This window comes from Protopterus annectens, chromosome 8.part0 (genome assembly GCF_019279795.1).
Source record: "Protopterus annectens isolate FY-2018-M chromosome 8.part0, PAN1.0, whole genome shotgun sequence".
Classification (NCBI taxonomy): domain Eukaryota; kingdom Metazoa; phylum Chordata; order Ceratodontiformes; family Protopteridae; genus Protopterus; species Protopterus annectens.
In genome coordinates, this window is record NC_056741.1 from 1506974872 (window position 1) to 1506997665 (window position 22794).

Here is a 22794-nt window from a genome sequence, read left to right on the forward strand (position 1 = left end):
AACTTCAATGGGAATTTATTTTTGATTAGAGGATACCCTTAAGAATTGATAAATTCATTGAAACTGGAGTTCATTGGGGGATGGGGTAACAAGTTTATTCCCCTAATGAGTTTATTGGAACATGATGTGAGTAGGACCATCCCTTTTAGAAATAGGTTTAAAAACTCAAACCCTAGTGAAACAGGTGAATTGGGCCCTTAATTTGTATTGGGTTACAATCAGGACACCAAAAGGGTTCAGAAGATTATTAATAAATACTGGAAGCTTTTTGTCTCAATGTCAAATGGTTTAAATGGGTTTAGTAGACCATTATGATTTAGTTTCAAAAGAGGCCTAAATCTGGAAAACATCTTTGAAAATGGTCTGTCCTCCTTTACACTGTTATGCAGGACAGATCTAGGAAAGGCACATTTAAGTGTAGGATGTGTCCGCAATGTCCTTTTGTAGTAAACACCATGGATCTATACTTACTCAGTTTAAAGTATAAACTGCCAACAATAGGGTATTATAATTGATGCTCTAAATGGGCAGTTTATCTGGTGTACTGTTTGTATTGTTTTTCTTTTTACAATGGGAAAACTGAATGCAGCCTAAAACAAAGGATATATGAACATGTATATGAAATCAACAGGAAGAAAGACACTAATGCCTTATTTAGGCACTCTGTTAAGTGTGACCAATTAAATTATAAATTTTGGGTCCTGGAACAAGTTAAATCCCAGGAGAAAGGAGAAGATTGGGAAGGAGACCAGACTGGAATACCGGGAACTTATTTGGCAAATACATTTGGATGCATGTATAAATCACTGTTTAAATGACTCTTATTCCCTGGTTTCCGCATTGAAATTAAGGGCATTAAAGTACTAAAATATGATTTTAGTTGTGAAAAAGTACTTCCAAATGTTTCTATGCACTTTTTAGAATTTTGCACATTTTGTATACACCTTTTATAAATTTTATTGAATTAAGTATTTGAAGGCATTGTTTATATTCCCTTTCATTTATGTATTTTTCCCCATTCCCAGCTCTGTCCTTTACACTATATTTCACATTGTGACTGGTTTTGATTTTAATTGGTCAACCAAAAAGAATATTTGTGGGGCTTTTTACATGTCATTTTATGTAGCCTTTGTGATTCTGAGGACGTTTCCAGTACAGGAAATGAAAGCACATACTCCTTTATTATGGAAAATTCTTTTACATCTATTAAATGTGTTACTGTGAAAGAACATCTATTAAATATGTTTTTTATGGACTTTGGAGTGGGGTGTTTTGTCCTTTATTGGCTCCATTTTCACTGCCAGGCTGGTTGTTGGTGTTTTACTATTGTTTCAATAACTGCAATAATTTATACCCCTCTGTCCCTGATTAGTCATTTGACTGAAGACAGAACAAAGCTCAGGACAACTAACTATAGTTACCTTGTGTTGATACTGACTCAGCACATGTAACAATGAGTATTTAGTAAAGCATAACAAGTGAAAGTGTACATGTATACATAAGGAAATGTTGGTAATTATTTTTTGAGCAGTGTTACAGAATCAGAATTGCCTAAACATATAAACATAGTAAAGCCTTCTGAGTTTAATCCTGGCTGCCAAAAAAGCAATTACTAGAAAATGGAAATCAAACTCTAAACCAACAGTACTAGAAGCAGTGAATATAGTATCAGAGATAAAAGAACTGGAACTGGTATCTTTAGAAAAGGGTATGAGCAAACTACATAGAAAAAAGGGGATTATGGGAACAATACATGCAGGAAAATGTTTTGGAGGAGTAATGAGGTTTAAGAGAAGGCAGGAATTGAGTGAGCTATATAATGTTCTGTATAAAAGATATGTGATGCATAATGTTTGCAAGTGAAAATATGTCTATGGGACAAAGAAAGGTTTCCCTAGAGGTTATGGATATAGATCTGAGTACCCATGATATCCATCTAGGGTTGTCCATGAGGGCTAAATTACAAGGAATGGTGGGGAGATAGACCAAAGTGAGTATGTTCAAGGTCACAGTTATAGAAACAATCATATTCAAGGCAGCGCTTTAAGAGCGGAGGGCCCTCGGAGGTCAGAGAGAATACGCAATATGCAAAACCAGCCCACCTATGAAGAAGCAATACGATATCACCATCCATATCCTTAGTAGATAAGGATGGGCAATTTAACAACTTTTCTTTTTTTTTCTTTTCCACCCGTTAATAATGTTTTCTTGTCATCTGAATATTTGAATACTGGTAGTGTGTTAACTAACAATGGGGTTTCTTTATTTAATACCTCTGAGAATTCTGAAGTCCCTATTGGGAACTGTGATAGTGTGTTATTGTTCAATGAGACACCAGATTTGCACACTTTGGAGAATGCAGAATAACAGTTAGAAAAGACTATAATAAATAAACAGGATAACTTTATTATATATAATTACACCAATTTACAGGTTGATGAAGTATATTTTTCACTATTCTTAAAAGGGCTTTCCTTTGTGCCAGTCAGGACACCAAAATTAGAGGACATGCTAATAGATATTAAACTTTTTACAAGGAAGTTAAATCTTGAATATTTATTTAAACACAAATCCAATGATTATAAAAATGAAAATTATACTTTGACAAGGAGAAGTACTTTTAATCCTCAATTACAACAGTGCATACATAATTTTGAGGTATGTGTTACTGGCTTAATTAGAAGTAACTACCATCAGCACATGAAAACCCCTTTAAATTTATCAGATAAAGAAAATAAATTATTAACGGAATTGAGAAATGACATAAGAATACGTGTAATGAAGCCAGATAAAGGGGGAGAGGTGGTCCTAATGGAGCACTGGAACTACACAGCTAGGATGTTGGAAATTCTTAACAATGACTCTCGCTATTCAGTGGTATCTTAAAATGAAGTAAATATTTCTTATAGAAGAATAGATCTTATGTTAGAGGACAATTTGATGCAGGGCCTTATAGACATTGACTTGTATCATTTTTTAAGGGTACCAAACCCGATTATACCAGCTATCTTTGGAATTCCAAAGATACACAAAGGGATTGATAATCCCCCTTTGAGGCCCATTGTTACATGTAGGGGTTCAAAAATACAACCTTTGGCTATTTATGTTGATACAAAAGTAAACACTTTTTACACAAAATATCCTCATATCTTTATAGACTCATGGGATTTCTTGAATAAAATTGGAAAAACAGAGTATTTTGTGAATTCTATCTTTCTGACCATAGATGTCAGAGATTTGTTTTCAGTGATCCCCCATGAGATTGGAATGGATTGCTTTGAACATATGATTTCAGAATTTGTTTTTTTAACAGCTGATGAATATAGGTTAGTGTTGGAGAATATGGAAGCAGTGTTAAAATACAATTACATTTACTTCCAGGGAGATATTTACCATCAACTACACAGGGTTTCCATGGGTTCCTCATGTGCACCTATATACGCTAATATAGTTATCTTGTACTGGGAAAAACTTTTTGTTTTTGGATCCCATTACTTAGGTCATATTCGACAATACTATAGATTTGTGGATGATATTCTCATTGTCTGGGGAGGGAGTAGAGACTTGATACCAGAATTTATGGATTATTTGAATCATACTATGGAATTCTTGGAATTTACTCATGTTATTGATACCGAGGAGGCCCATTATTTAGATGTTAGGATCTCTAAGGATAGACAAAATAAGGTATATAAGTCAAGTATATTTTGAAAGAAATGTTTTTCCATCTCATATCTACATTATGACAGTGATCATCCACCTTTTTAAAAAAGTAACATTGTTAAAGGTCAGATGGTATGCATAGCTCGCATGACATCTGACAGAGGTGACTTTTTGAAAGAAATGGAATTTGTACATCAGTTGTTTAAGGAAAGAGGATATCCTGATAGTGTTATTATTCCTATTAAAATAGTATTGTACAAGGTTGGGGTAACACCTACAAGCCACTGCTTAATAGTGAGTGGATTCACAGGCAGAGGGGAGAAAATATTAGGGAAGGTAAGGAACAGCAAATGGAGCCTAATCCCTATCTGATTTTGACCCACCATATTAATACTGGATGTGTAAAAAGGTGTCTCAATACTGTATGGAATATATTTAAAATAACACCCTCTAAAGTTGAATGTTTCTCTAAACCCCTGAGAATTAGTTTCAGGAGGAACCAAAACCTCAAAGAAATTTACGAACAGAAGAGCAGAGAGGTAGCCCTAGGAACCACTACTAGAATTGGTACATTCAAATGTGGTAGATGCACACAATGTTCACACATTGCTGGTAGAAAAGAATTATATATTCCGGGCATCAAATATATGCTAAAAGCTAAAAAAAATGCTAGTTGCTACACCAAAGGGGTAGTAAACCTGGCTTATTGTACATTATGCTGGGCATACTACATAGGTAAGACAGAACGATGCCTTAGGCAACGTATATATGAACATATGAGGGATCTCAATAAGAAAAACAAACACAATGGGCAGGATTCACGAAACCTCCATGTAAGAGTTAATATGTCTTACATGGAGGCTGCAGTTAAATGGTGTGATGTCAGCATGCCATGCATATTCATGAGGGCATGCTGACTCACACCCTAGGCTAACACGGTCGGAAAGTAGGGGGCGTGTCCGCACGGTGAGTTCTGCAAAGGGACACGCCCTCAGAAGAGTCACAGTCCTGAAAGTAAACTCCCACAAGTGAGTCCATGGAAATGTCAAGAAACACTACACCACACATGCCCCCACAGACTATAAACCCAACTGTAATGTAAAACGTAAAAATCAACAGTTTAATTTTTTTTTTATAATTTCAAAAATGTTTGCCCATAATTGCGCTTGTTTGCGCGGGTGTGCCCTTTGCTCAGCCAACAGTTAGCAGTCATTAAAAAAGCATATAAGATCTAAATATGCAAATTAAGCCAAGTAGCAATAGCGTAGGGGTAGAGACGTTGGCCAAAGAGGAGGTAGTCACGGTTCGAGCTCCAACAACATCATTTTCTATTTTTAGTGATATAAGCAAATGTAATGAAATGGGCCATTTATTTTTGAAGAAATCTGACACAATAAAAAAAAATGTTATAAGTGCCTATAGCTGAACAGCGCTCTAACAAGCTGAGTATGACTGCCCGCAGGTGAGCAGTGGTTTATCAGGTGTAATATGAGTGCCAGGAGTTGAGCAGCACTTTAACATGCTGAAACTGTGTGCCCGTAGCTGAGCAACACTTCACACAGCGTAGTATGCATGCTCATAGCCAAATAATGCGTTAACCAGCTTAAGCCATTTGCGCAGAGCTGCGCAGTGCGCCAACTGGCTTACCAGCGGGCAACATTGAGCAAGCTGTATCAAAGCCGCCTTTACACAGACACACACCTCCTAGCCTGCCTAGACAGTAGTAAAATAAAAAAAAGCAATGTCCTGGCTCGAACCCATGATACTGTGCATCATAGTCAAAGTACTGAACTGCTAAGCCATGACAGTTGTACTGTGAAATGCAGTATTAGCATATATATAGGAATGAATGGAAATAGAAGCATGACAAAGCAGGCTTTTTAAAGCTGATACATTTCCAAAATGGCCAATCACAGATAAGTGCAGGAAAAACAGCATATATAAGCCCCATAGGCGGGAATACACAGCATAACTGATTGTGGAACCTATTTGCAGTCAGGATGGCAGATGTAGGAGAGGGCAGTCGCTTCTGAGCACAGAGGTGAGGTGTTGAGGAGTCCAAATATATGGTTTGGCTCCTAGTCCACGATCATGAGGCTCAACTCATGCAGGGCCAGGTTCTCTGGGGTGTGTACAAGGCAGAGGCATGGAACTGGTTGGCACATGATCTCACCAGTGCCACAGGCATTCCAAGGACTGGTGAACAGGTCCATCATCACCATGCGGACCTGAAGAGACGAAAGCAGGACCAACTGAACCGTTGGATCCAGGAGGCCCGGCAAATGCCCAACGCCCCACTACTGAGTAAGTATCCATGTAATTAAGTATGCAAGAAATTATCCTAGCTGATATTATGGAGATGTATGTTCCAATATTACTTCATTTCTATTACAGCTGCAGGTGTGCGTTCCGTGAATCGGCAAGCCTATGATGATAGGCTGGTGCGGTTGCGCCACCAGGCAGGTTAGTAATTATTTTGCTGTAATTGTTATAGAATATAAGTGAGACAGCTTGTAAAAGAGTTCAGTGTTGTTACATATTAATAAAGTTCAAATAACACTAGAAGAAAGATTCTGCTAGTACTGTATGATTAGATAAGTGATGCAGCCTGTAATCCAGAAATAAAACTTAAACAAGTCTGAAATAGAGATTTTCCACCTGTATTGTAATATCAGATAACTTGCTTCAGCCTGAAAATTGCTGGTAAACAAGCTAAAGACAATATACATGTGTCAAATACATCCCCTTTTAAAATCTGCCATATGAAACAAGTGAGACTGTTGGAAAGGATTGTTGTAACCAAGTAAGAAATGTTAATAATGCCTAGAATTAAGTACCATCTTGAATTATAAAAATAAAACAAGTGAGAGTGTGAGAAACAGGTATGAATTGATCAAGAAAGCTGTAATAAGTCTTGAATAAAGTTATACTGCAGTCAGTACATAATGAAATGAATGAGACAGCCACAACCAAAGAGTGAAATGTTTGTAATAAAGTACTGAAGCTGGAATGTGTCTGTCCCACAATTTGGATATGTTGCTGTACCCTTGCAATATGGAGATAGTATGGTTTTATGAAATACTGAACATCCACAGTTGTCTAGAGACATATAAATCCAATGTAGCAGGATGCTGTACCTGAACACAGCCAGATATGAATGTGTATGAATAAAAATGCAATGTATATTAATGTAGCAGTAACATTCCCATCACCAACATTCCTAAGGTTACATATAGGAAACTGTACTAAGACCTGTAGGGTATATATATCTGCAGCTACTAGAAATGTACAGCATATGTATAGGTAGTTGAAGTTGTTAATGAAATATTTCTTCACCCTACCCTATTTTCACAAATAATGCCATTCCACACCAAACTGGGTATGTGTATTCACAATTAATTCCTATGGACATTTGTCCTGTTGGTTCATACATTTTTGCATGTACATTGATGCATGTGCCCTGTTCACATATCCAAACCTGATGGCCTGTTGCCATCAATCAACCCTGCATGCTGTTGGATTGTGTACTGTTGTTCAAAATATGCATGTGTTATGCTTGCTGTTCAATGTTTGGAATTCATGGGTGTTTGGTTAATGGGAATACTGATGCATGCTGTTACAACTAATTTTGAATGGTATTGTTTGTTACTAACCCAGAATGTCATAAAATATTGCTAAACATAGGACAACAGGGAAGGCAGGTTCCAGCGGACCCACCTCTCCCACCTCAGCTGGCGAGTGCACCTGGCACTAGTGCCCAGGCCGGAACCTCCTCCGGTGTCCCTGTACCACCTTCAGGTGAAAGCGCTGCAGGGGATGGGGCTTGTCCCCTCTCTGCAAGCGTGGCCGGAGGAGCACGTCCACTCACCCTCCAAAGTGTCCAGTCTGTGGTGCATAGCGAGATCAGGCATTCTGCGCTTGAACCCCTATGCCAGCTTGAGGCACGGGTGGCGCAACTCACGGGTGTGCCTGCCCATCCTACACAGCCCCCAGCACAGCCTCGTTCTGGGCAGTGAAGGCACAGTGGCAACTGCCCATGGGTGGGGATCTCAGTTCCACTGTTGCCATCTGTGGGCTCATGGGCTCGCAATATCTAAACATCCGTCCCCGTTAATTGTGTTCACCCCCCACATGTGTCATACTCTGCCCCTGTATGCATCTTGTTTGTCTTGTCTGTTAACCTCCCCAACCTACCTTCCCAAATATACCTACTTCCTGTACCTCACATTCCACTCTCACCTGAAAAAAAAAATAAAAAAGGGCACTCTGTTCCCACAAAACAATTATGCCCCATACATAGCTGCCCATTTTGCAGACATGTCTGCTGGACATGTCAACTGGTAATTACAATTGGCTGTACAACATATTTTGTTGTCCTCACCCCTCTCTCAGGGGTGGAAGGTTTCAAATTTCACACCAAATTACACACATATGCACAGCTGTTGCTGATAAAGAAATGGGCAGCTATGGGCCTTTCCTACATCCTTCCTGCAAATCCCGAGCTTGTTTTCCTACTGTCCTACCCTCTTTGTGCCCCCTTTTTCACCACTTTCCTATCTCCCCATTTTCTTTTCTTTCAAAGAAATTAGTGTGGGTGTGCGCGAGAGTAAGCACTTTTAAGCAGTAGTCAGCGGGTGTGCGCTTGTGTGCGCTTAGCTAAGCATGTGTGCACGAAGCTAAGTGACAGTGCACATGCGTGAGCACCATGCAAACCAGCACTAACCCACTTACAACTGCTTAAAAGTGCCTTAGTCACTCTGAATGACAAGGCCTGTAGTCTGCTCAGCAGAAAAATAAAATTCCTCTGTCAGTCGCGAACCCAGGACCTTGGAAACACTAGTCTGCATGACTTACCACTAAGCCATGACTGATATACAAGAACTTTGTGCTGAAAACAATATGTCATGAAATAATAGGACTGAATGTAAAGGGAATATAGGAAGGCTATTACACAAAGCTTTTCTTGTATCTTTACTGACAATTCTTGTGGAATTGCATTACATTAGTTTGATAAGAGAAACAGCCATGCTAGTAGATAATAATGTGACAATAGCACCTTGCAAACCACACACACTATCAGAGCAGGATAAACACCACCATATTTGAATAGGTAAGAGGCCAGACCTTGCAACTGTGACTGATTTACAGGGATGTTCCTGATTTGCAAACAAATGTTAACTGTGTCCCACTGACTCCCTGTGAAATGTACTAACAGTAGGCAGAAAGGTGTGGAATCCCACGTAATGGTAACTCTCAATTTGTTAAAGTATACACTACTTGTATGTCAGAAATGGTGTAGTAATACATATGCTCAAAATACCCCACAGTCACAACTGCAGAATATCTGAAATATATCACGGGTGTATCCCACTGATATGTACCTTTCCCTGAAGCTGCTAAAATATACACCTGAGAGTATCTGAGGCCTGCAAGTGTCAGAAACTCACAGGCATATAATTCTGCCTGCTGTCACACACTCTGTGAATAGCTGTAGAATTGCTTCCACAAGCACACCCTCATGTAGGAGTACAACCCAGAAATATCAAAGGATGTAGCCATCTAATAAAATAAGGACAGTATAGCAGTTTACAAGCACTGCATGTGCCTGATATTCATAACTGTTAGTACAAAGTACAAGGCCCCACTACTGCTCAGCAGCAAAATAAGATACCCTTGTAGGTGTCAAACTCCACACCTTGGCCTTACCAGACTGCATGCAGTACCACCAAACCACACCAAACATATAAGGAATTGCTGCTGAAAGAAATATATCATGCATTACAAGGAGTGAATGTAAATGGAAAATAGGAAAGCCATAGCAACACATTCCAGTAAAGACACTTAGCAGGCCTTCAAGGAGTGAATGTAAAGGCTAAATAGTGAAGCCATAGCAACAAATTGCAAGAGCTACTGTTGTATACCAGTTAATCCACAAGTCCCACAGGAAAGCACATACTCCCATGTAAACAGTATTAGTATTATTAGGTGTCAGTTAACATACACACTGAGAAGAATGAACTGGAAGAAGCAACAGTCAGGTTTCAGTACAACATGCATTTCAGTGCCTACAACACAGCCTTAGATATGAGAGACATACCAACCTTTACACTCACAGAACAGTGTCCACAGCAAAGCAGCATGGTCCCCACCTTGAAAAACTGAAAGGGCTACGCCTACCTAACCTAACATTTTATAGCACTATCCTGAAATCACAGTGAGAACTGCAATTACCACACAGCAGGCTGCATGCAATTAGTAAATGCTGGCTAACAATTGGTGCAGAGGCCATCACATGCACATGTGCAGATACCTGCAAAAGCAGTCTGTACTCCCAGTCCACACATGCAATAATATCATATATGGAGGGAGAGAGAGAGACAGAGAGAGAGACCAAAAAAAAATAATAATAAAAAGAAAAAAACATCAAGGCAGCAGCAGCAAGCCAGCATCAAGCCATACAGCAGCAAGGCAGCCAGCAGCAAGTCAGCCATCAGCAAGCCAGCCAGCAGCAATCCAGCCAGCAGCAAGCCAGCCAGCCAGCAGCAAGCCAGCCAGCAGCAAGCCATCCAAAACAGCAGTCAGAAACAAAGGTAATGTAAACTACATAATCTAATAATCTACATACTGTGAACCCTCCATATGTGTTAGCAGTCTGTATCTATATTTATATGAAGATGTGCATAGGGCAAGGGACATACTGCAACTGTTAGTGAAGGCTGGACATACATATGTAGTTGAAGGTTGCTAACAGTATGCTGCCATAGGCCCAGGGCCAATAGCATACTACCTACCTATGACACAATGCACACACACATGTACTCATTGCAATACCAACTATGTGAGGTTGAATGAGTGTGCCACTGATTGTGTGCAAGGTCTGTAATGGTGTGATTGCTCAGCATGACTTTGTGTCTGTCATGGTAGTGTGTGTCCTTGGTGTGAGGCCAGAGAAAGATGTGTCAGTTATTGGGATACAAACATACTACATTGCCATATGTTGTGCTGTGGTTCCCTGTATATGACTGTGGTGTAGGTAGGGGTATGGCCACAAAGACTAGGGTGCATTACCATTGAAATTGTAACTGTGCATTGTATGCATTGTATGGGATGACAATATTCCCCATCCATTACCTTAATACATACCCCCAATGTGAGGTTGTGCATTGGACCTCAAACAGTGTGCCGAGTGCTGGTGCATATTAGTTTGTTGTATGGAGTGTGGCAGGCACTGTCACACAGTTGTTGGCTGAGCACCGATATGTGATCATTTACATGTGTATCCCCTGATAGACAGACAGATGCTATATATGGCAGTTCAGTGATATCAGTACAGTAGAGTATTATGTGTGCCATGTTACTTGCTCACATATTTTTCTTTTCCTTCCAGGGCGATGGTGCATCAGTGCAACCCCTGTTATTTGGCTGCAGAGGATGAGGAGATACACCAGAGCCTGGTGCGGGATTTTTCAACACTCTTTTCCCGGACCAGCCAGAACCAGCAGGAGAGGGCTGCACTGTGGCAAGACCTTGTCCGTCGGGTAAATGACATAGGCATGCATAACCAGACATATGAGCAGGTACGCCATCACTGCAGTGATTTAATTAGAAATGTCCATCAGCGTGCGTCTGATATCCACAGGCAGCAGCTTGCCACAGGTGGTGGGGCACCTATACACCCCCCCTCACCAGATTGGAGGAGCTCCTCCTAAGTGTTGTGGCTCCAGCCCAACAACAACAACATCCACAGACGTGTGTAATGATGGAGGCTGGAGCCACCCAGCATGTGGACATGGAGTGTGCAGGTAACATGCCATATCTGTAGTTGACTGTTCTCTGCACTGGTAGTTTATGCATGTGTGAGATGTGTACTGTGTTTGTAGCTGTTATCCTGGAAATTATTGTGCAAGATTGATATTCTCAATATCAGTAGTACACCTGTGAAAGCCAACTGTTGTACTACTGTACTGTATCATAATCACAGTATCAATGGCACAGTTGTGCCCACTGACAATAACTGTCTTATTTGTGCAGGTCCCTCTGGAGTAACAGCAAGGCAGCCAATCCATGCTGGTGAGTGTGTAATAACAATACTTTTAATACTAATGATAATAATAGTAATAATGCCCTCAAACAGTATTGTTATGTGTTGGATTGCAGGTGTGTTTGTGTGTGTGTGTGTGTGTGTGTGTGTGTGTGTGTGTGTGTGTGTGTGTGTGTGTGTGTGTGTTTGTATCTCATGTACTGAGGAGTGTGCATGTGCCCATCTGTGCATGTGCGCAAGTGTGCATGTGCCCATGTGTGCATGTGTGCATGTGCCCATGTGTGCATGTGCCCATGTGCATCTGTGGTAACATTGTGTACACATTGTAAACTGTGTTTCCTGTCTTCTTCTCACAGGTTCTGGTGTTGCTCTGGTGGTGTGCAGCAGGGAACCTGAAGCCACTGCTGGGGATAGTGATAATGATGATACATGTGTAATGGCACAGGGAGGTGTGACAGGGTCTGTTGTTGGTCAGCCAATCGACAGTACACAACAGTCAACCCCATCAATGCGCACAGTCATCCTGCCGATACATCCATTGTCACCAATGTCCTTAGCTGAGGGACAGCATACAGTGGGCATTGACCAGGGTAATGTGGTATCAGTGGCACATGCATCCCCCCACAGCAGCCATGGTCAGAGTCCTGACATGGTACCACACAGGCAGATATCCAGGGGTTCTTGTGGGAGCATCCGTGGTCATACTGCCCCTGTCCGACATGCCCACAGAGGTCTTTCAACCTCAGCTATGTTCCGGGCTGTAATGCAGGCACAGGCACATATGGAATGGTACACCAGACAGGGTCTGAGGGAACTTAGAGTACATTGCACTGCTATAAATGACATTATGCGTGACGTTGCGGCTGCCATCTGTACTGTTGGCGAGGTCATTGACAGACATTGGGGGGACACATTAGAGCTGTTCCACAACTACATGTCCATGAGCCAGGGCAATGCAGGATGTTTGAGGCGTAGACGTGGACGTATGCCAGCAACATCAGCAGCTGGCAGTCATCGCGTATAACAACAAACCCACAGCCGCTCCCATAGTGCCAGTACCAGCCCCAGCAATGCTGGGTCTGTGCTGTCATCAGACCACCCTAGGAGACCACGTGCACGTGGCTCTGGACAGTCCCAACTGCTTCTGATGACAGTACCCAGTCTGGCTTAGTACCTGATACTGTCTGTAGCACCCTTGCCAGGCACAGGTACTGTGTCCGTGGCCAGAGACAGTGATCTGTATGACCTGGCAGGTACAGTCTGTGGCTGTCCACAAACACCCGTATATGGCAGCCATGAGGTGGAACTGTGTGCATGCATACACACATGCATAATGCTAACACCTAGGGCTAACACATACACACACACACCGCATCAACATTGCCCCATGTTGTACTGTTGTCCCTCACTAATACACACACACACACATACATGTCGATTAGATGTATCAGTGGCAGACTCAGGCATACCAAGTACACACCCTGTGCATATGATGAAACTGTTCCACCTCCTGCAATCTGTCACATTGATGCAGGAACAGGATAACATGGTGCTGATGCACAGGGTGACTACACAGAACTGTAGTAATATTATCATGTTGTTAACAGTACAGTGTAATGATACCATTGTGGGTATATCCCAGCATGCCTGATGCATTAACAGTATGATTGTCATTGTAGTTTTTTATACACCACTATTAATTACAAAAGTGTAATGTCTGCACATCTTTGCATTCTGGTGGTAAGGCTGAAAACACAAACCCACCTACATAGGTAGCACAGGGGATAAGAAAATGGAAGTAATGATACTCAATAACAGACATGTAAACTGCAAGATGCATGCAGTCCAAACTCTACTGAGCATGGAGAATGTTGATATCTGTGCAGTAATAGAAAACAGGTTCAAGGCTGCCAAGAGCATCCTAGCACTACCAGGTTGCACCTCATACCATGCTTGACAGCCCCAAAACACAGAACTAACTATGAAAGGGGGGTGAGTCTCAATAAATGTCAAGGATACCCACACCCCCAGGTTGTTGCCACAGCATGAAGCATCACAGACTATCCACGTGCAACTAACAGTGGGTTAAACTGACTTCCAGTTCATAGCCTGCTACAGACCACCCTCCTAAACACAGGTAACCCACTTGCCCTACTTAAGAACACAGGAATATATGAAGGTGTCTCCAAACAACATTATATTGGGCAGCTGCATCTACCCACACATAGACTGAGAGCATTACTGTACCTCCAACACCTTAGGCGAAATGTTCCTAGAATCCATACACTCAAATGCTATGGAACAACTTGTTACCACTCCCACAAGAGGGGAAAACATACTGCACCTGATCATCACCAACATGTGGACTCTATGCTCCAAACCAGAAGTGTATCCCTCACTGGTAAGATGACACCATAGAGTAATCTCACTATATTCACATAGCAACCCCAGCCCCTGCACAGAAAACCACAGTGAAAAAGTTGTGTAATGCAAATTCCATGTATTCACATGAAGCAGGCTTCACATATAGGAACTATTTAAGGTCACAGGTACATATCTCTATGTGGCACACACTTACCTCATGTGTGCATTGAAATTACTGCTATAATCTATGTCATACAATAATAAAAGCAACACCCACCACACATTGACAAACTGTGTGACAAAAACACACATGGCATTTGTAGGATTCAAACCCCAACCTAACTATGTTATGACACTTAAGAGAGATGCATTAGCAGAGTGCACTATTCGCATTACTGGTAGTTTTCCCTTCTCCTGCTATACTTATAGGGTGCTGACATCATCAGTCTTTTGAAAGAGGAATGTACATCATGTAGTGTGTTCTTCCAGTTGCCAAAAGGGCCATTTCTTTCCAAGAAAATTGCACACACCCTAACCCCCCCCCCAAACACACACACTGAGCATTTGCAGGATTCAATCCCCTACCTAACTATGTTATGATACTTGAGAGCGACGCATTAGCGGAGCGCGCTATTCGCATTATTGGGAGGTTTCACTTCTCCTGCTATACTTATAGGGTGCTGACATCATCAGTCTTTTGAAAGAGGAATGTACATCATGTAGTGTGTTCTTCCAGTTGCCAAAAGGGCCATTTCTTTCAAAGAGAATTGCACACAGCCCGTCCCCCTGAAACACACACACACACTAAGCATTTGCAGGATTCAAACCCCTACCTAACTATGTTATGACACTTGAGAGAGACGCATTAGCGGAGCACGCTATTCAAATTACTGGGTGTCTTTTCTTCTCCTGCAGTATTTATAGGGTGCTGACATCATTATTTAGAAAGAGGTATGTACATCTATTACTATCCGTCAGTATGGGGGATAGCATATATATGCATTAACAGACACCTACTTCAGGGTCACATATGCACATCAGCACTGCCAGGTTATGTTTTATACCATGCTTCGTGACCACAGGACTTGTAACATACAACACAACCAGTTCAGACTTCCCCTCCCATATCCAGGAACCACACTTGGCTTCCCTGGGAACAGTGTAGGATATGAAGGTGTTCACATACACCATTACAGTGGTTAACTTCAGGTACAGGAATATTGAGTGGGGGAACTACTCAGGCCTCAACAACATCACCCTACAGCCACTGCAATTTGTGAATCCATGTGCTATGGCAGGACCAATCACCACAGCCACAAGGGGGAATACATATTGGACCTGACCATCAGCAACATGGGGACTCTATGTTCCACACCAGAGGTATACCACCATTGTTAATATCTGACCATAACCAACTTTCCCTGGACATCCATATCCCATCCCCACCCCCAGGCAAGGAAATCACTGCAAACAAAGTATTTATCAAAAGCAGACTTTGCACTTGTGAAGACTGGGGTGGAATACTTCAAAGGACCCGTGCTGGAGGATTATACAGGCCAATCTGCAGAATCCTTGACAAATGCATTCTATGAGCATCACGAAGGTTTGCATTGATCATGCTATACCAAATAAAACCAAGACTCCTCCACAACAAGAGACCTGTCTGGTTTACACCAGCCATATATAAGCTGTACAACAGAAGGAGGGAGCTAATACATTACAGAGGAATATCCCACAGAGGGAGGACATCTCTGAACAGTATTGGCAAGACACTTCAATCCCTCAAAATCATCACTTGCAAGTGTTGACAGTGAAATTGTCCAGACACTGCAGATAAGGCTCCCCTCAGTCTGGAATTGAATCCCAATTAATGTTATAACTCCTCGCCAACCCTCTTCCAGCAAACTCTAGCCCTCCAGCCACATGGATGTGACATTGCAAATTCAACCCCTGGGATCTCCCTCGGTCCCTGCTTGACGGAGGCACAGCACACTAGCCTTAAACGGTGCCTTCTCTGACCTACTTTACAGAGGCACAGTAGCCTACTGTACTGGGGAGGCAGACACCAAGTATACTCTGGCTAAGCTTATGTATTCTCTAGAGCAAACAGCCTAGTATTGACCTCTACACCCATATGTTTAAGTTTAAGATGCACAATATTTGTTGCTGATAAACTGTTTGCAGGTCTTTATTGCCATAGCTTTCCCTGTTTCTATGAACAACTTGTGTATCTGTGGAAGATGTTTGAATATGAGAGGGATCCACTATATTACTTATGTCTCTGTTGTCATTTAACTGTGTGCACTGGGCAGATTGCTGTATTGTGGGAGTTTCCTGGCTTAACACATACAAATGCCAGATATGTGTGGCCAACTGCTATACTGAGACATGGCTAAGTGTGTGAGCATGCCCAGTTCAGGCATTCCATGGCTTGTTGCCTGACATATGTCTCATTTATCAAAGTGTGTGAGCATGCCCAGTGTGAGGTTTCCATATGTTGAGATCTGAGGTCCACCACATTTGTGGTTGTGTGTGAACTTCAACAATATTTCACATTTATAATTGTGTGTCGGAAGTCATGTTGTGTTCTTACTGCCCAACTGCTTTGTGTCTGAACCCAACAGGGATTATGCTGTGCCTGCAGGGTTTCCATGGGATAGTTTGCATACAGTTGTCAACATTCTTTCATACTGACCAAACACTGTAATATCGTATAGTGTACTGGTTCATTACTTTCACTGTGGTGGACAGTATCCTGGGTTTCAGTCCTATCACTGCTTTAAATATTCATACTGAGCACACCAGACTGGTTAAGGGCCAGTTGTGCAAATATGACCATGTTGCATTTTGTTCAGCTATGGACTACTTAAACCAGGCTTGTCCAACATTAGTAGTGTATTCCACAACTTGGGTGGACATTGACAAACACTAGCTATGTGCCCTAGGCCATTTCTAATGCTAGTTAGAGAGTGTGTTTGTCCTTCAACACACATTTTAACTGGAGTTTGCCATGAAATTTTTCAAGGTTAGTATACTGTGTCTCTGTCTACCCATGACATAAAAGTGATACCCAGGGTAAACCTACCATCGCCCATCCACTCATCAAGATTCCTTTTGAAGAGAGTCAATGAGGGACTCTCTGGCTAACCTGGACTGGGAGTTTACTCAAGAGTTGAGGGAGCTTCTAGGTTATGGATCAATCACTACAGCATGTCCTATTTATGTCAGTGTTGAGGTTCAGGTCTCTCATGTGCATAGCTCACTGGCATTCAGATTTTACAAGGTACAGCATGTGCATTGATTCCAGCTTGGACATGGCTTTATAGATCAGGCACAGATCACCTCTGGGCAGGCAGTATGGCACTGTGTGGAGCTGCAGTTTGTTTAATCAGGCAACACATGGCATCTGTTAGAGCCCTTTGATCCTCCTGGTGAGGTACTTTTGGGGTCTTTCCAGTTGCTGGAGGTGTCTGCTAAGTTACATCCCACAAGTGCCATTGTACTCAATTGTGAGGCTGATGAAGGATGACTGAAGAGGCACGATGACCTCCCCTGATCTTCATGTGAATACCTTCATGATTAGGTGGGTATATGATATGTTCCTCTAACCACTACGGCCACATGGTTGTCAAATGCAAGATTTCTATCATCTTGTGTCCCCAGGTCTCTTATTACTTCTAAAGTACTTAATGGGTTAACACCCATGTGGTAATTGGTGGACACTTACTGTTTTTCCAAAGGGGATGACTATACACTTTTCTGCATTTAGCTTGATGACATGGCTCTGGCACCAGTTGTCTGTTTCTATGAGGCTGTTTTGTAGGATGCTTGTGTCAGCTGCAGGGTCAGATATGGTGCCCAGTTTGTAGTCATCTGCAAACTTGTTCAGACACAGTCCTTCCATGTTGGCCTGTACCTCTGGGAAATATATACTAAACAAGGGAGGTCCCAGGACCGAGCCTTGTGGGATGCCAGTTGTAGTTGGTTTGTAGTCTGACATGGCTGCAGCATTTCTGACCATGTCAGTTCTGTCCTTGAGCTGGTTTGCAACCCATCTACTTGAATAGGGGTTTATATTTAAGCTGGTGAGCTTATCTATAATGAACAAGTGGGGTATTGTATGGAAGGCTTTTGCAAGGTCCAGATAGGCTGTGTGGACCACATTCCCCTCATCAATGGCCTTGGTGACTGTTTCAAATGAGTCAAACATGTTTAAGTGGCAGGATCTGCCCTTAAGAAAGCCACACTGGGTAGGGTCCAGTGTCTGTAGGTCCCCAATATCTTTATTTCTGAGGTCCATGATGATCCTTTCCATAGCTTTGCAGACCAAGCAAGTCAGGATTCTGGGGTGATAGTTTGCAGCATCCATTCAGGCACCACCTTTGTGGAGAGGGACCACTGTTGCTGTACACTGCTGTTTGGGTACATATCCTGTGGTAAGGCTGAGATTGAGCAGTAGTTTTATTTGGTGTTCCATTCTTCTTGGAGTTGATGTTGGACGCAGCCCAGGACACCATCTGGTACCATTGATGCTGTGTGTTTTGCTTTGGAGACGCTGGCTGTTACCTCAGCATCTGCAATGTCAGGGGGCCAGCACTCTGCTGGGATACATATTTGGCATTTTGGTGAGGGGGGGGGTTTGCACTGAACCTGTCAGGTTGGATGTTGGCAATGTGTGTGGGTTTAGTGTATTGTTTGTAATTTTAGAGTAATTCTGAGCATATCTGTGAATTTCCGCCAAGGTTCCTACCATCAGTTAAGAAAGCCTTGTGATTATCCTTAGTATCCTGTACAATATGTATCTTCATAGGTTCATAGGTTCATACTAGGCTATCTGCTCTAGGGCATTTATAAGCCTAGCCAGACTGTGTGTGGCTTTCGCCACCCCTTGGAATGTGAATATTATGCCCATTTAGGGTTTAGTTTACTGTGCCTCTGTCTAGTAGTGACACAGAGATGACCCCCGGTGTAAACCTATGATCTCCCATCCACTCGTCAAGATTTCTCTTGAAGAGAGTCAGTGCGGGCCTCTGCCTAACATGGTCTGGGATTCTGTTCCAGAGTGTAGGGAGCCTCTGGGTTATGAATCTGTCCCTCCAGCACATCCTATTTATTTCTGTGTTGAGGTTCAAATCTCTCGCTCTCGTGGCTCTGATGGATTTTGATTTTCTAAGGTGGAGCATGTCCATTAATTCCGGATTGGACATGGCCTTGTACATCAGGCATAGATCGCCTCTGAGTAGGCGGTATGCGACTGAATAGAGCAGGAGTTTCCTCAGCCGGGCAGCATATGACAAATGTTTGAGACCCTTTATCCTCTTGGTGAGGTACTTTTGGGGTCTTTCTAACTGCTGCAGGTGTCGGGTAAGGTACATCCCAAATGGGGCATTGTACTCAATTATGGGCCTGATAAGAGAAGAGTATAGGGGCACAATGACCTCTCTTGATCTAGATGTGAATGCGTTCATGATAAGGTGGCCAATATAGAAGATCTTTCTAGCCACCTTGGCAATGTGAGTGTCAAATGAGAGGTTACTGTCAACTTGTGTCCCTAGGTACCTGATTACTTCTTCCGTACTTAATGGATTACCACCTATGTGGTAATTTGTGGGTACCTTGTTTTTCCCAAAGGGTATGACTATACATTTTTTGCCATTCAGTTTAAGGCCATGGCTCTGGCACCATTTATCTGTTTCTATGAGGCCTTTCTGAAGGATGCTTGTGTCCGCTGGAGTATCAATTATGGTACCCAGTTTGCAGTCATCTGCAAACTTTGTCAGCCACAATCCTCCTATGTTTGCTTGCACCTCGGAAAAATAAATGCCGAACAAGAGAGGTCCCAGGAACGAGCCCTGTGGGACACCACTTGTAAAGAGACAAACAGGAACAAGCGAAATAACAGAATGGCAGACCAGGCAAGCACCGTTGTATCCAAGAAAAAACTTTTAGTTAGGTCCTTTTTAAACACGGAAAAGCGTGTTCCAAGTAGGTTATAAAGGCTAGAATTCAAAGTTACTTTCTCAGATGAAACCACCACTAGAGTCAGATGTAAGACCTTAATGCAGTTTTATTATTACAAGCAAGCGTTTTCGCTGTAGTCAAAGCTACAGCTTCATCAGAGGTACATGTTCAATAAAGCACCAAAGTAAGGTTTTTATAAGGCACACCCTTACCTTAATTGCCTACGTAATCCCAAATAAAGGCATATCAACCAAAATTCCAACTGAATACTATATTTTAAAATCCTCAATTTAAAAAGTAATCAAAAAAGTAAATAATCAAAAAGCATCAAGAGGATATATACTGGGCTTAATAGTCCGTTAAAATACATAAATACATAAATACATCCATAAAATTGTGTGTATGTGTGCAGCGTAAAAAATTAATATATAAGTAAATTCATGAATAATTCTATATTAAGGAACCAGCTATAAATCAAGTCTTAAATATAGTTCCTAATTAGTATAGAATTAAGTAATAAAACAAAATGTGTGTAAATACAGTTTATCGTATAAAAGACAAGTGTTAAACATGAAACAGGTAACCAGAAGTTATCTTCTATAGCTCCTCATTTTCAGAACACATGCTATATTACAGTACTCGTTCAACCCTGGGTATGAGAATGAGTCTAATAGTATTTGCCATTCTAACTCCCTATTTTCTAAAAGAGGGTACGGCCCCTCTTTCTGACTTTACTACCTGATCTATTGCAATAAAGTGGAAACTGTGTCCTTGATATTTAATTACATGTTTAGCTAAGGCATTTTCTTTTTTTAGTTTCCTTATTGCATAGTCATGTTCGCACAGTCTGTCCCGTAGTCTCCGGTCAGATTTACCTATATAAAATGCATCACAGCAATTACACTTAGCTAAATAGACTATAGATCTGGATTCACAATTAAGTCTATGTGTAGTATTATACTTTTTACTACGGATTACAAATGAGTTAGAGGCTTTAACGAAGTGGCAGTAATTACATGCCCCACACTGAAAACAACCTTTTGTTCTAGTCAGCCATTCAGTCTGTTTACTTCTTTCTAGGAGGGTTTTTAAGTTGTTACCCCTCCTGTATGCTATCAAGGGTTTACTACCTAACTTTTCCAAGAGTTCCTCATTGTTTGTTATGTAGTACCAATTCTTGTAAAGAATGAATTGAATTTTCCTCGAGTCAATATTGTAATTCGTAATAAAACTGTTTACAAAACAAGCTTCAGTTGTCCCAGTATTGGAGAGTGCACTTACCAAAGTTGTGCATTCTCCAGGACTCGGATTTACTTCTAAGTTCTTAGCTTGCTCACCCATAGTTTTATGTGGAAGTAAAGGTAAAAACTGTCCTTCCCTTCTATTTCTGTTAACCTCATCCAATAGTTCTTCGAACAAAGTAGTTGGATAGCCTCTGTTAGTAAACATTCCCTCCAAAGTTTTACATTCTTCCAGGAATAGTTCTTCCCTACTGCACATTCTAGCTGCTCGAATTAGTTGTCCTTTGATAATAGCTTTCTTTTGTTTAAATGGGTGGCAGCTGTTGTAGTGCAAGAGTAAGTTACAGTAGGTTGGTTTTCTAAATATTTTGGAGAAGTATTCACCATTACTAACATCTTTATACAAGTGGACGTCAAGATAATCAGTACTTGACTCTGAAAATTTTGATGTAAATTTTAAAAAATTAGTTGTGTTGTTAATGAAGTCAACAAACTCCATTGCTAGTGTATCATCACCATCAAAAAGGATGAAAATATCATCAAGGTACCTTGTATAAAATTTAATGTGGTTCATTGTATTAAAGTCCTTAAAAATATTGTCTGCCTCCCAATAGGCCATGAATAGGTTAGCCACGGTAGCTCCGCATGGGGACCCCATTGCTACGCCTTGCTTCTGGAGGTAGTATTTCCCATTAAAAATGAAAGAATTTGATGTAAGTATGATGTCTAGTAATTGGGATACCAGATCAATTTCATTTTAGGGGCTCCCAAGCGGTCTAACATTAATGAAATCCATTCAGTGGCCTCTAGGTGAGGTATAGACGTGTATAAGTCTATGACGTCTATAGTAAGGAAATTTAGTGTGTCACAGTAATCAGTTTCACACATCTTCCTCAAAAATGACCAAGAATCCTTACATATGTGTGGTATTTTCTTAATGTATTTACTCAAAATGGTTTCTACAAGTTGGGCACTAGGGTATGTAAAGGAGAGGCGACTGTCAATCAATGCACGAATTGGTGGATTGACCATATTTTTGTGGATTTTTGGTATACCAAAAATCACTGGTGTCCTAGGCATTGTGATATCAATATAGTTGTAAGTGTCAGTGTCAATACACCCACTAATAAATAAGTCCCTCAAAAAACCTCTAGTTCTAGCAATTGAGGTGTTCATCTCATTCAGCGACGATAAACAATAAGCGGGACTATCGAGAACTGTTTCGATCTTACTGATATACAAAAAGTTGTCAAAAATCACAAGCCCACCTCCTTTATCAGGTTTTACTACCCTAACTGGTGCTTTACATAAGTTTTCAAGTGCCTGTAGTTGTTCTTCAGTGATGTTATAATCAAGATGGTCATTTTTAGGTTGTGAAGAATTGACCATGTACCTAAGGTCTAGTTCACATGTCTTTTCAAAAAGTATTAGTATATTGTGTAAAGGAGGGTTATAGGTACTTGCTAACTTTAAACTAGTATTCCCAGTAGTAGCATTATTATTGAACATTGTATGCAAATTCAG